The sequence below is a fragment of the Grammomys surdaster genome, unplaced genomic scaffold, assembly GCF_004785775.1.
Source record: "Grammomys surdaster isolate TR1022 unplaced genomic scaffold, NIH_TR_1.0 125946, whole genome shotgun sequence".
In the NCBI taxonomy this organism is placed as follows: domain Eukaryota; kingdom Metazoa; phylum Chordata; class Mammalia; order Rodentia; family Muridae; genus Grammomys; species Grammomys surdaster.
In genome coordinates this window covers 747,854-758,426 of record NW_021620768.1, presented here as the reverse complement: position 1 = coordinate 758,426, position 10,573 = coordinate 747,854, and the positions used below count along the sequence as shown (strand labels likewise).

The 10,573-nt window shown below is 46.7% G+C and overlaps 1 long non-coding RNA gene across 3 annotated transcripts; it reads right to left on the bottom strand.

The window, feature by feature from the left end:
- Positions 1-654: 654 nt before the first annotated feature.
- Positions 655-9,025, bottom strand: LOC114609115. Of its 3 annotated transcripts, none has more exons than XR_003709458.1 (4): positions 8,237-9,025; positions 6,630-7,041; positions 6,275-6,443; positions 655-844 (listed from the first exon to the last, which is right to left on the bottom strand). It is a non-coding gene; the product is annotated as an uncharacterized LOC114609115 (long non-coding RNA). The 3 variants fall into 3 exon arrangements; XR_003709457.1 differs by having other exon boundaries at positions 6,280-6,443; XR_003709459.1 differs by lacking the exon at positions 655-844 and adding an exon at positions 5,536-5,564 and having other exon boundaries at positions 6,280-6,443.
- Positions 9,026-10,573: the final 1,548 nt, after the last annotated feature.

The window sequence follows — 10,573 nt, the reverse complement described above, 5'->3', positions numbered from 1 at the left end:
TTGTGTACTCCCTAGGTGTCTCCTGACCACTCCCACTCTTACATGCTCCAAGGGACTCTAAGACCCCTAATTTCTCAAGCCTTGTCCTCTGTGATCTTGGTGGGATCTTCCAAAATCTTGTGGGAGTGTCCATCATGGAAGAGTACTCGGTCATGGGTGTCAGCCAATAAAAAGTCTTTATTTGTCAGCCAGCAACTACACTGTGTGTCTGGGGTCCCAATATGGTCCCAAGCCTTTCTCAGGGTAAGCTTTTAAGCACAAAACCACATCCTGGGTTTACATACTTCAGTTAACAAGAACAGTTAGCCAGAAGCAGAATTACAGAACCCAAAAAGCAAGTTAGTACATTTAGAGACTTTACAAGAATTATGGACTTTGATGGATTAGGTCTGTGTTTTCTTTTTTTTTCTTTTTTCTTTTTCTTTTTTTTTTTGTTTTTTCAAGACAGGATTTCTCTGTGTAGTCCTGGCTACTCTGGAACTCACTCTGTAGATCAGGCTGGCCTCGAACTCAGAAATCCGCCTGCCTCTGCTTCCCAAGTGCTGGGATTAAAGGTGTGCGCCACCACTGCCTGGCAGGTCTGTCTTTCCCTTTCTTTCTTTCCTTTCTTTCCTTCTTTCTTTCCTCCTTCCTTCCTTCCTTCCTTCCTTCCTTCCTTCCTTCCTTTCTTTTCTTTTCTTTTCTTTTCTTTTCTTTTCTTTTCTTTTCTTTTCTTTCTTTTGGCAGGTGATGCTGTTCATGTGCTGAATTTTATGACCTGAATGGTATTTCCATCCTGGAGTTGGTTGTGTTTAGGTCTGAGGGCCTTCTAAGGTCTGTGGTCCAGTTACAATTGTAGTTGGCACTAAAGAAAACAGAGTAGCTGTGAATATGCATAAAGATACAAGCATGATTTGAGTTTGTTCAAATTCATAAAGAGATGACCTGCTTATTATGTGGCTGTGTGATCCAAGTTCCTTTGTCAGGACAGTTTTCTGAGTACCTCCTTGCTTGGTATTGCTTCACTTTAGCAAAAGTTCTATTGGTGGACTTCTCTGAATGGACCCAGTCAGAGGATGAAAACACTGTGTCTTAGATGACGACTTGCCCATGGCTTTCCTGGGAGAAGGATCTCAGGGTTCGGAGGAACATGGCAATCTGCCTCATGCTTTTTCCCTCTTGTTACTGTAAGAAATTGCTCCAAGGGATTGGGCAAAGAGTGGGTTGGTGGAAGGCTATATCTAGGTTCATTTATACAAACATCTGCTCCCAAGGTCTGTCTAGCATTGCTAAGTTCCCTAACCTGACAGATGGGCTAAAACTGGCGTTCATACTGTGCCGGATCCCTACAGGGCAGTTTCCATATGGATTGTTCACACTGGGTTCCATACAACACAGGAAGGGCAATGATTCTTCTCACTGATAGAAACCACTCTTCAAGTACATATCAAGTGTATACTTCATACTATTATAGTTCCAGACACTGGAAATTGTTGGGAGCCGACTCCTAGCCGAAAGTGGCTATCATCTTTGCAGCCATCTCAGGCCAGATACCCTGACAAGAGACTTGTTTTCAACAGCCCACAACAGCTGAGCACACTCTGATAAATGTCTTGTTTTTCTCACATATCTTGTTTTGCTGTTTAGTGCCACCAGCTGCATGGTGCACATGGTCTCCTCACTGCTAGCTAGGCACACGTGATATCCACGCTGCAAGGCACATGACGTAGTGCCTTCAGCTGTGCTTGTCCACAAGGGCAAGGCATGTGGTAAAGGGTATAAATACCCAAGATTTCCTTCCAATAAAGAGACTTGAAGAGACTTGATCAGACTCCCTGTCTTGTCTCCATTCTTCGCGTCTCCGTCCCCACTCTCTCTCTTGCTAGGCCCTGACCCGCGGACCGGAGCAGCAGAACGGGCAGCTACAAAGTGGCGCCTCAACGTTGGAGCTCCAGTAAGTGGGGTACAGTAAAGGACAGCGGGAATTGGAAGCGTGCATCCTCACTCCTGCGCTGGAGACCCTGTTGACTGACCCAACAGGTTGTTACAAAGTGGCACCCAACGTGGGGCGGCAAGAACGAGAGGCTCAGTGAGAAACGTTACCGGAAGAAGGGTCGACTGAAACTTCAGAAGTGAAACAGTGGTGACTGCGACAGCCATGTGGAGACCAGTAGGTCATAGTAATGATAATGGGGCAGGAAATAAGTCAGCCTGAACTCAACTCTCTGTTGTTGTTTTGTTGTTTGCTGTTTACATGTGTCAATTGTCTGCTTTTGTTTCGCTGTTTAAATGTTGTCTTTCATGTTCAAAAGAAAAAGAAAAGCATAGAATCCAAAATAAGACCAAAGGTTGAAGTAATAGATTTGTCAGAGCTAGATTGTGCTAACCAAGAGGAAGAGGCAACCAAATATTACGACCCTGAATGGTCCTCTTCCCGAAGGCCCCCTTCCTGGGTGGTTGTAGATCACAGAAAGGAGTTACAGGACAAAATTTCTCTCCTTAAACAACAAATTTCTCTTCTTAAACAACAAATAGAGTTAGAGGAAGAGTATCAGGGCTTAATTAATCAGCTACAAAAATTAAAGACGGGGAAGATATCTCGAGAGGACAAGGAAAATTCCTCAGGTCCTCGAGTTCCTCAACCCAGAGTCCAAAGGCAGCCCCTGTCCTCTGGTTTTAGTTCAGCCACAGATCAGCCAGAGGAGGGAGAGGCTGAGGTTTTCCCTGTATCAGAGACTAGAGACGCTCAAGGGGTTGCATGGAGACATCACACAGGGTTTAATTTTCAAATTATTAAAGAATTAAAAAATTCAGTGGCCCAATATGGTGCCACTGCTCCCTTTACTCTTGCAATCTTAGAATCTGTTGCAGAGGAGTGGCTGACTCCTGGTGATTGGAATACTCTAATGAGAGCAGTTCTTAGCGGTGGTGACTATCTTATTTGGAAATCAGAGTATCATGAGAATTGTAAAGAGACAGCTAGGAAAAACATTCAGGCAGGTAATGGTTGGTCCTTTGATGCCTTAGTAGGAGAAGGACAATTTGCTTCTAGTGATAACCAGATGCAATATGACCCAGGCTTATTTGCTCAAATTCAAAATGCAGCCATGAAGGCTTGGCGCAATCTCCCTGTAAATGGAGACCCTGGTACACCTTTGACCTTAGTCAGACAAGGGCCTGATGAAAGATTTCCTGATTTTGTTCATCGATTAATGACAACAGCAGGAAGAATTTTTGGTAATGCAGAGGCAGGTGTAGATTATGTAAAACAACTTGCATATGAAAATGCCAATTCTGCCTGCCAAGCGGCCATTAGACCCTATAGGAAAAAGACAGACCTTACTAGATATATCAGACTCTGTTCTGACATAGGGCCCTCTTACCAACAGGGCTTAGCTATGGCAGCTGCCATGCAAGGACAATCAGTGAGAGATTTTTTGACAAGCAGAGACAAAAAGACTTGTTTTAAATGTGGCAAGCCTAGACACTTTGCAAAAGATTGCAAGGCAGAGAATGAGTTAACCCAGAGACAGCCTAGAAAACAGCCTGGCCTATGCCCACGTTGCAAACGTAGAAGGCATTGGGCTAGTGAATGTAGGTCCAAGACAGATACACAAGGAAACGCCCTTTCCCATAATCAGGGAAACAGGAACAGGGGCCAGCCCCAGGCCCCGAACCAACACAAGCCAAAACAGGCTTATGGGGCAGTCAGTTTCATACCAACAAACAACAACCCCTTTCTGAACTTAGTCGAACAACACCAGGAAGCGCAGGACTAGACCTCAGTTCTGCCACCCACACAGTATTAACCCCAAAAATGAGACCTCAGGCCTTACCTACTGGAGTGTTTGGACCACTCTATCCAAATGTGTTTGGCCTGATAGTGAAAAGAAGCAGTGCTACTATGCAGGGACTACAAATTTTTCCTGGAGTTATAGACAGTGATTATCAAGGTGAGATTAAGGTAATGGCCAAGACAATACAGAATATAGTCACCATTCCTACAGGAAGGAGGATAGCTCAACTATTGTTAATCCCATTGATCCCTACTAATCACAAATATAAGAGTACTAAGAGAGGGGATCAAGGCTTTGATTTCTCTGATGCATATTTTGGTTCCTCTGATTCTCAAATGGCAGATGCCACATGCTGGCTGCCAGAGAGACTGATTAAACAAATAGACAACAATAACAAATCCAGGGAGGAGAAATCCCCTGGGAAGCATATTTTTTCTTTGCAAGAAACATGAAGATGCTTCACTGGAGCGGATCAACCAGCATACCTGACTTAGAAAGTTCTCAGTACAAAAGAAGACATCACCACCTGCACCTCCAGGGTGGCTCTATTGGACTCTTGGTTCCCTGATTTATAATTTAGTGGGGTACATTGTTTAGACCCAAGAAAAAACCCATTACCACAGTTACTATAGTTGTTTTTTGGGTTTGAGATTGATTAGGGCAAGAACAGAGACTTCCTTACTTGTTAAGATCAAAGCTATGATCAGTTCTGTACTTATATAGATTTCTATTTAGAAAATTGTGTTACAGAATAGAAGAGGCTTATACTTTTCACTCCTCCAACAGAGGGAGTTGTGTGCTACCCTTAAAAAAGAGTGTTGCTCTGAGGCAGAATGGTTTACATCAACCATTCAGGAATTAAGTCTCTTGTCTCTCGGGTTCATGCTGTTCAACAGACTGATGGCTTTCATATGACAACAGACAGATGCTATTCAAATGAAACCCATACAGGTCCATTATTACAGGCTGAAAGTAGGGGACTCAAAAACCTCTGTCATCAAGACTGACGAAGATTAACCCCTAACTTACGCGCTAAGCCGGATAGTCAATGACGGGTAAGAGAACACCTCAAGACCCTTGCCCCGAACTGGGAGGCCTCACCATCCTAAGACAAGAACTCAACCAATGGCTGTTGAGTATCCAAAGACGGGAAAGGGAGGCTGGGGTCCTTTGTTCCAACCTAAGACAGACACGGTTTCCATAAGTTTTTCCCAGCCTTCCCTTTTGAAAACAAATTTAAAAAGGGGGACCTGTTGGGAGCCGACTCCTAGCCGAAAGTGGCTATCATCTTTGCAGCCATCTCAGGCCAGATACCCTGACAAGAGACTTGTATTCAACAGCCCACAACAGCTGAGCACACTCTGATAAATGTCTTGTTTTTCTCACATATCTTGTTTTGCTGTTTAGTGCCACCAGCTGCATGGTGCACATGGTCTCCTCACTGCTAGCTAGGCACACGTGATATCCACACTGCAAGGCACATGATGTAGTGCCTTCAGCTGTGCTTGTCCACAAGGGCAAGGCATGTGGTAAAGGGTATAAATACCCAAGATTTCCTTCCAATAAAGAGACTTGAAGAGACTTGATCAGACTCCCTGTCTTGTCTCCATTCTTCGCGTCTCCGTTCCCACTCTCTCTCTTGCTAGGCCCTGACCCGCGGACCGGAGCAGCAGAATGGGCAGCTACAAAGTGGCGCCTCAACGTTGGAGCTCCAGTAAGCGGGGTACAGTAAAAGACAGCAGAAATTAGAAGCGTGCATCCTCACTCCTGCGCTGGAGACCCTGTTGACTGACCCAACAGGTTGTTACAGGAAATGTCTTTGTAAACCAAAGACCAAGGTTGAAAACTTTCTAGAAACACAATAAGCATTATAAACAAGCACATTTTTATGTGTTTGAAAGGAAGGATGGCTGTAGAGAAAGGACTAAAATAGATAATGTCTGATGATATCCTGCCTCCCATGATTTCTCTTTGCTTTTCTCTTCAGGTTTTTAAACTAGAGATTTGGTTTTGTGGTGTGTGTGTGTGTGTGTGTTTTGCCTGGATATATGTCTGTGCACTACATATATGCCTGCTGTTGGACAAGGTCAGAAGAGGGCATTGGCTCTTCTGGAAGTGAAGTTACAGACAATTCTAACAGGCCACGTGGGCACTGGGAACTGAACCCAGGTCCTCTGCTAGAGCAGCCAGTTCTCTAACCACTGGGACATCTTTCCTGAAGTGGAAACTTCTAGTTCTTTGGAAAGTTAGTTAGATCAAATGATGTTTTCCTGGGGCACACAGGTGAAGAGATGTCTTGCTAAAGCAAACAAGTGAAAGACTGTTTTCCTGAAGCAGACACAAGTGAAGAGATGTTTGGATATAGCAAACACATGAAAGAATGCCTGATGAAGGAATATAAATATGACCTCACAGACAGTGGGAGACGAGCACTGAGCTTTGGTTTGGTTTGCTTCGTTTTGATAGTCTTTACTAAAGACACTAATGTATTGGTTCACCTTACATAGTGTTGTTGGGTTCAACTTGTGGTAAGGTCATCATTGAGAGAAGAAACTCGACCAAGAACTGCTCTCCAGGTCCCTGTGGCAGCTTGTCTCAGGCCAGTTGGTGTGCCTTGTTCCTTCAGGTCTGAACTACAGTTGCCGGTTTGCGCTTGATATCTGCCTGCTGAAAGCATTTATTTTTACTTTATTTAATTTTTAATTTTTATTAAATTTATTTATTTATCCACTTTATCCCAATATCAGTCCCCCTTGCCTGTTTCCACCCAGTATCCCCTCACACAGATCCTCCCCCAATTCCGGCTTCACCTTCTCCATTGAGAAGGGGGAGCCCCTTCTAGGTATCACTCACCCTTCCGGCACATCAGGTCGATGAAAGACTAGGTGCATCCTCTCCCACTGAGGTCAGACAAGGTGGTCCATTTAGGGGAATGGGGTCCACAGGCAGGCAGCCAATGGATTCGGGGGGGTCGGGGGGCGCATGAAGACCAAGCTGCTCATCTGCTACATATGTGCAGGGGCCTAGGTCCAGCCCATGCTCACCCTTTGGCTGGTGATTCAGTCTCTGGGAGCCCTCAAGAGTCCATGTTAGTTGATTCTGTTGATCTTCCCGTGGAGTACCTGTCCTCTTTGGGTCCCTCAGTCTTTTCCTCAACTCTACCATGAGACTCCCTGAGCTCCATCTAATGTTTGGCTGTGGGTCTCTGCATCTCTTTTCATTGGCTGCTGTGTTGAGCCTCTCAGAGGACAATTATGCTAGGCTCCTGTTGGCAAGCATCCCAGAGTATCATTAATAGTGCTGGGGGATTGGTTCTTGCCCATGGGGTGGGTCTCAATCTGGGGCAGTCATTGGTTGCCCATTCCCTCTGTCTCTGTTCTATCTTTGTCACTGCACATCTTTTAGGCAGGACACATTTTAGTCAAAAATTTTGTGGGTGGGCTGCTGTCTTTGTTTCTCCACTCAGAGTCCTGCCTGCCTACAGGAAGTGGCCACTTTAGGCTCCATATCCTCTACAGCTAGGAGTCTTAGCTGGGGTTGCCCCCATAAGCCCCTGATGCCTTCTCCATCCCCTCTCCCACCCAACTCCCTCCCTCCACCCATGACCGATATCTATTTTATTTCTCCTTCTGAGAAAGATTCAGAAAATGTCTATTTTTAAAGGTTTAAAACTACTTACCATGAGTTTATATTGATTTTTTTACAACACAAAGTTAGATTTGAAGAATTACTTTTAATTTTGTTTTAATCTCCTCTTTTCATTATTAAAAGATTTTTTTCTCAAATGATATTTACTATACCTACATTTTGCCTTAGGGAGCTCAGGCCACAGCCTGCATCTCTAACTGGTAATTTGGGGAAGTGTTAAATATTTTTAAAAGTTTTTGTTCTTGGGCAGGAGAGATGGCTTGGCAGTTAAGAGCATGTATTGCTCTTGCAAAGGACCCACATTTTGTTCCAAGTAATCCTATTGGGAGGCTCACAACCACCTGTAACTTTAGTTTCGGGGGAGCTGTTGCTTTTTCTGGGGTCACTCACAAGTGAGCACCCCACCCCCACATAATTAAGAATAATAAAAATACAAAACTTAAAAAAGGTTTCTTGGAAAACCATTTGAAGTGGATTCTTTTATCTGTAATGGAATTGTGATTGTGTGAACTGTACAAACAGGTGTGTGTGGGCTATTCAATGTCTGTGAAGCCACCCACAGTTACACCAGATGGTGTAGACGGCTCTCCAGGGGAAGAATAACAAATATTCACGGAGATAACCCAACTGTGATGGCTATACTTGGTTGTCAACTTGACTATATCTGGGATTAACTAAAAACTCAAATCACTAGGCACACATCTCTGTGTGTGTGTGTGTGTGTGTGTGTGTGTGTGTGTTTAATTAATTAAATCATTTGAGGTAGAAAAGACTAACTTAAAATCCAGTTCACTTAAGGTCAGAAGACCAACCTTAATCTGTGCATATCTTCTTGTGGCCAATCCTGTCATCTGCTGTCCCCACAGACACTCAAGAGGAGGGGTGGTCTGGATGGTCTTGAGCTGGAGGCAGATGAGGGGCCGGAGGGGCCGGGACAGAAGCTGCTGAGGACTGTGGGAGGTGACAGAGGCCTGGCCTTCCTCCTACCTCTTGGTTTATGCAAGAGGACTGCCCTGTTCTCTCTTCAAATCCCTCTGAGCCCAAACGCATTTCCAATACAGAGTTTGAGGCTGTAACTCAGAGAGTTAAAGGGCAATAAAGAGTTAAAGAGTTAACCTCAGAGTGATAAAGGGCTAGGAGGCAGAGCCCCCAGTGTTGAAGCTGGTCTTGTCCTGGGTGCCTGAGGAATCAGTCCCTGAGGAGGAATGGGTTTTATGACCCGGGCTTTGAAGAATATGTAAGAGTTCACCAAACTAGTCTTCCCGCCACCATTTCTCGGATGATCTGACACCAATGCTTCATAGAGAGAGGCCTCTGCCTGGAACTAGGCTATGGAGCAGCGATGGAGCCCATTCAGCACCCCCAGGCCTTGGGTATAGGCCTGAGAAGACAGTGACCCTCTTCCTCATTCTCCTACCTCTTTGTCTTCAGAGTGACCCTGTGATGTCTCACTCTGAGGTGTCTTACCAGGCCCCACCTGTTCCTTGGCTGCAGGCTAAGGAAACCCTGTTCACCACAGCCGTCGGCCCCCTTTCGCCCCACTCTCAGTGAGGGGTGGGGCCGGGGGCGGGGCAGCAGGGTGCGCGGATCTCGGGCTCTGGTCTCGCTGGGTGACTTGGCCTCTCTCTCCTTGGTGCCCTCTCCCAGGCCAGGAATCCCCCATCTTCTCCCCGAGCCACCTCGCTGGCAAGACGCCCCACCCCTGTGCCTGGTGACTGATTGGTGGAGTCTAGACCTGCTCGCTGGCCTGGTAGAGGTTGCGGGGAGACTTGAGCACCTTTATGAGAGGAGAGGGAGGAGAGGAAGATGGAGGATGAAAAAGAGATGAAAGGAGAGGGAGGGAGGAAAAAAAAGAAGAGTGGGGGAAGAGCAAGGGAGGGGAGGAAGAAAGAGGAAGAGGCAGGTGGCCACACCCTGGCTCCACTTTTCCCTTCTTGCTGCCCCGCAGAGGAGCCTGCGCAGCTGCATGCAGAGTCCGGGCACTCCGGTACCCGCTCTGGGCAACTTAACTTCCAGCAGCAGCGGCTCCGCAGTGGGCCCGTCCCATCTGACTTGCCTGCTCCTCGGGATCCCTCGCCCCAGCTCGGAGTCCAGGCATCGGCAGGGCGGGATTCTGACAAGAGCACTGTTCAGTTAGCCTCGGTCCACAGATTGCAGCCCTGGAGCCGCCTCTCTGCACCTCCTGCAGCCCTGGTCCTGGTCCCTGCCCTCCCAGGTGAGTTGGGCGCCCCCTGGCGGCAGCGAGGAAGACTCGTCTGGATTGGGCTATGGGCAGGACTATGAGACTTAGAGAGGACCCTAGTACCCCATAGCCAACAAGCTTTCTTTTCTACATTGTGGGTCTCTTTCTCTCCCACTTCCTGCCTTTCTTCCTCCATCTCTCTCCTGCAGCTCCCAGAGCCTGTGTGAGGAGGAATCGCCCAGTCTAGTTGCCTCCCCTCTGATATGCACCCCTCCCCTGTAACCAGCCCCCCCCCCACCAACCCCGCTCCCCTCAAGTTGGAACTTGAGCCACTGACCTCCACGTACAGGTGTCCACACACGTGCACACATGCACTCACAAAATAAAAGAATAAGAAAGTAAATGAGAGGGAGAAAGAGGGCTCGGTGGTGAGAGAATTTGCTGTGCAAGCCTTAGGATCTGAATGCAATCCCCTAGCACCTCATAAAAAGCCAGGCATGGTCCTGGTGCCTAAAACTTTAGCCATGGAGTAGGGTGGAGACAGGGTCACTGTGACTTAGTAGCCCAGCTCCAGGTTTAGTGGCAGACCCCGTCTGAAGGGACTAAGACAGAGAGTGGCAAAGCAAGACACCCAACCCCCTTTCTCTGGGCTCAGGAGCTGAGTCAGCACTGTAGACAGAGGGGGGGAAATGTAAAAATAATTAAAAGGGGAAAAAAAACAATCGAAAGTTGGGAAGCTCTGGCGCTGCACCCTTCTTCAAGTGTATCCTGGGCTGACAAGACAGCTCAGAGGGTAAGATGATGGTCATGTGATCATGGAACTAGAATTCAGACCCTCGTGCTCTAGTAATAAACTGCTTTGTCTAGGACTGACAGTCTGGCGTGGAAAACTCAGCCTTGGGTTCAGGGAGAGATCCTGACTCTACAGAGGGTCAGGCAAGTATATCTGGGAGTACACACACACACA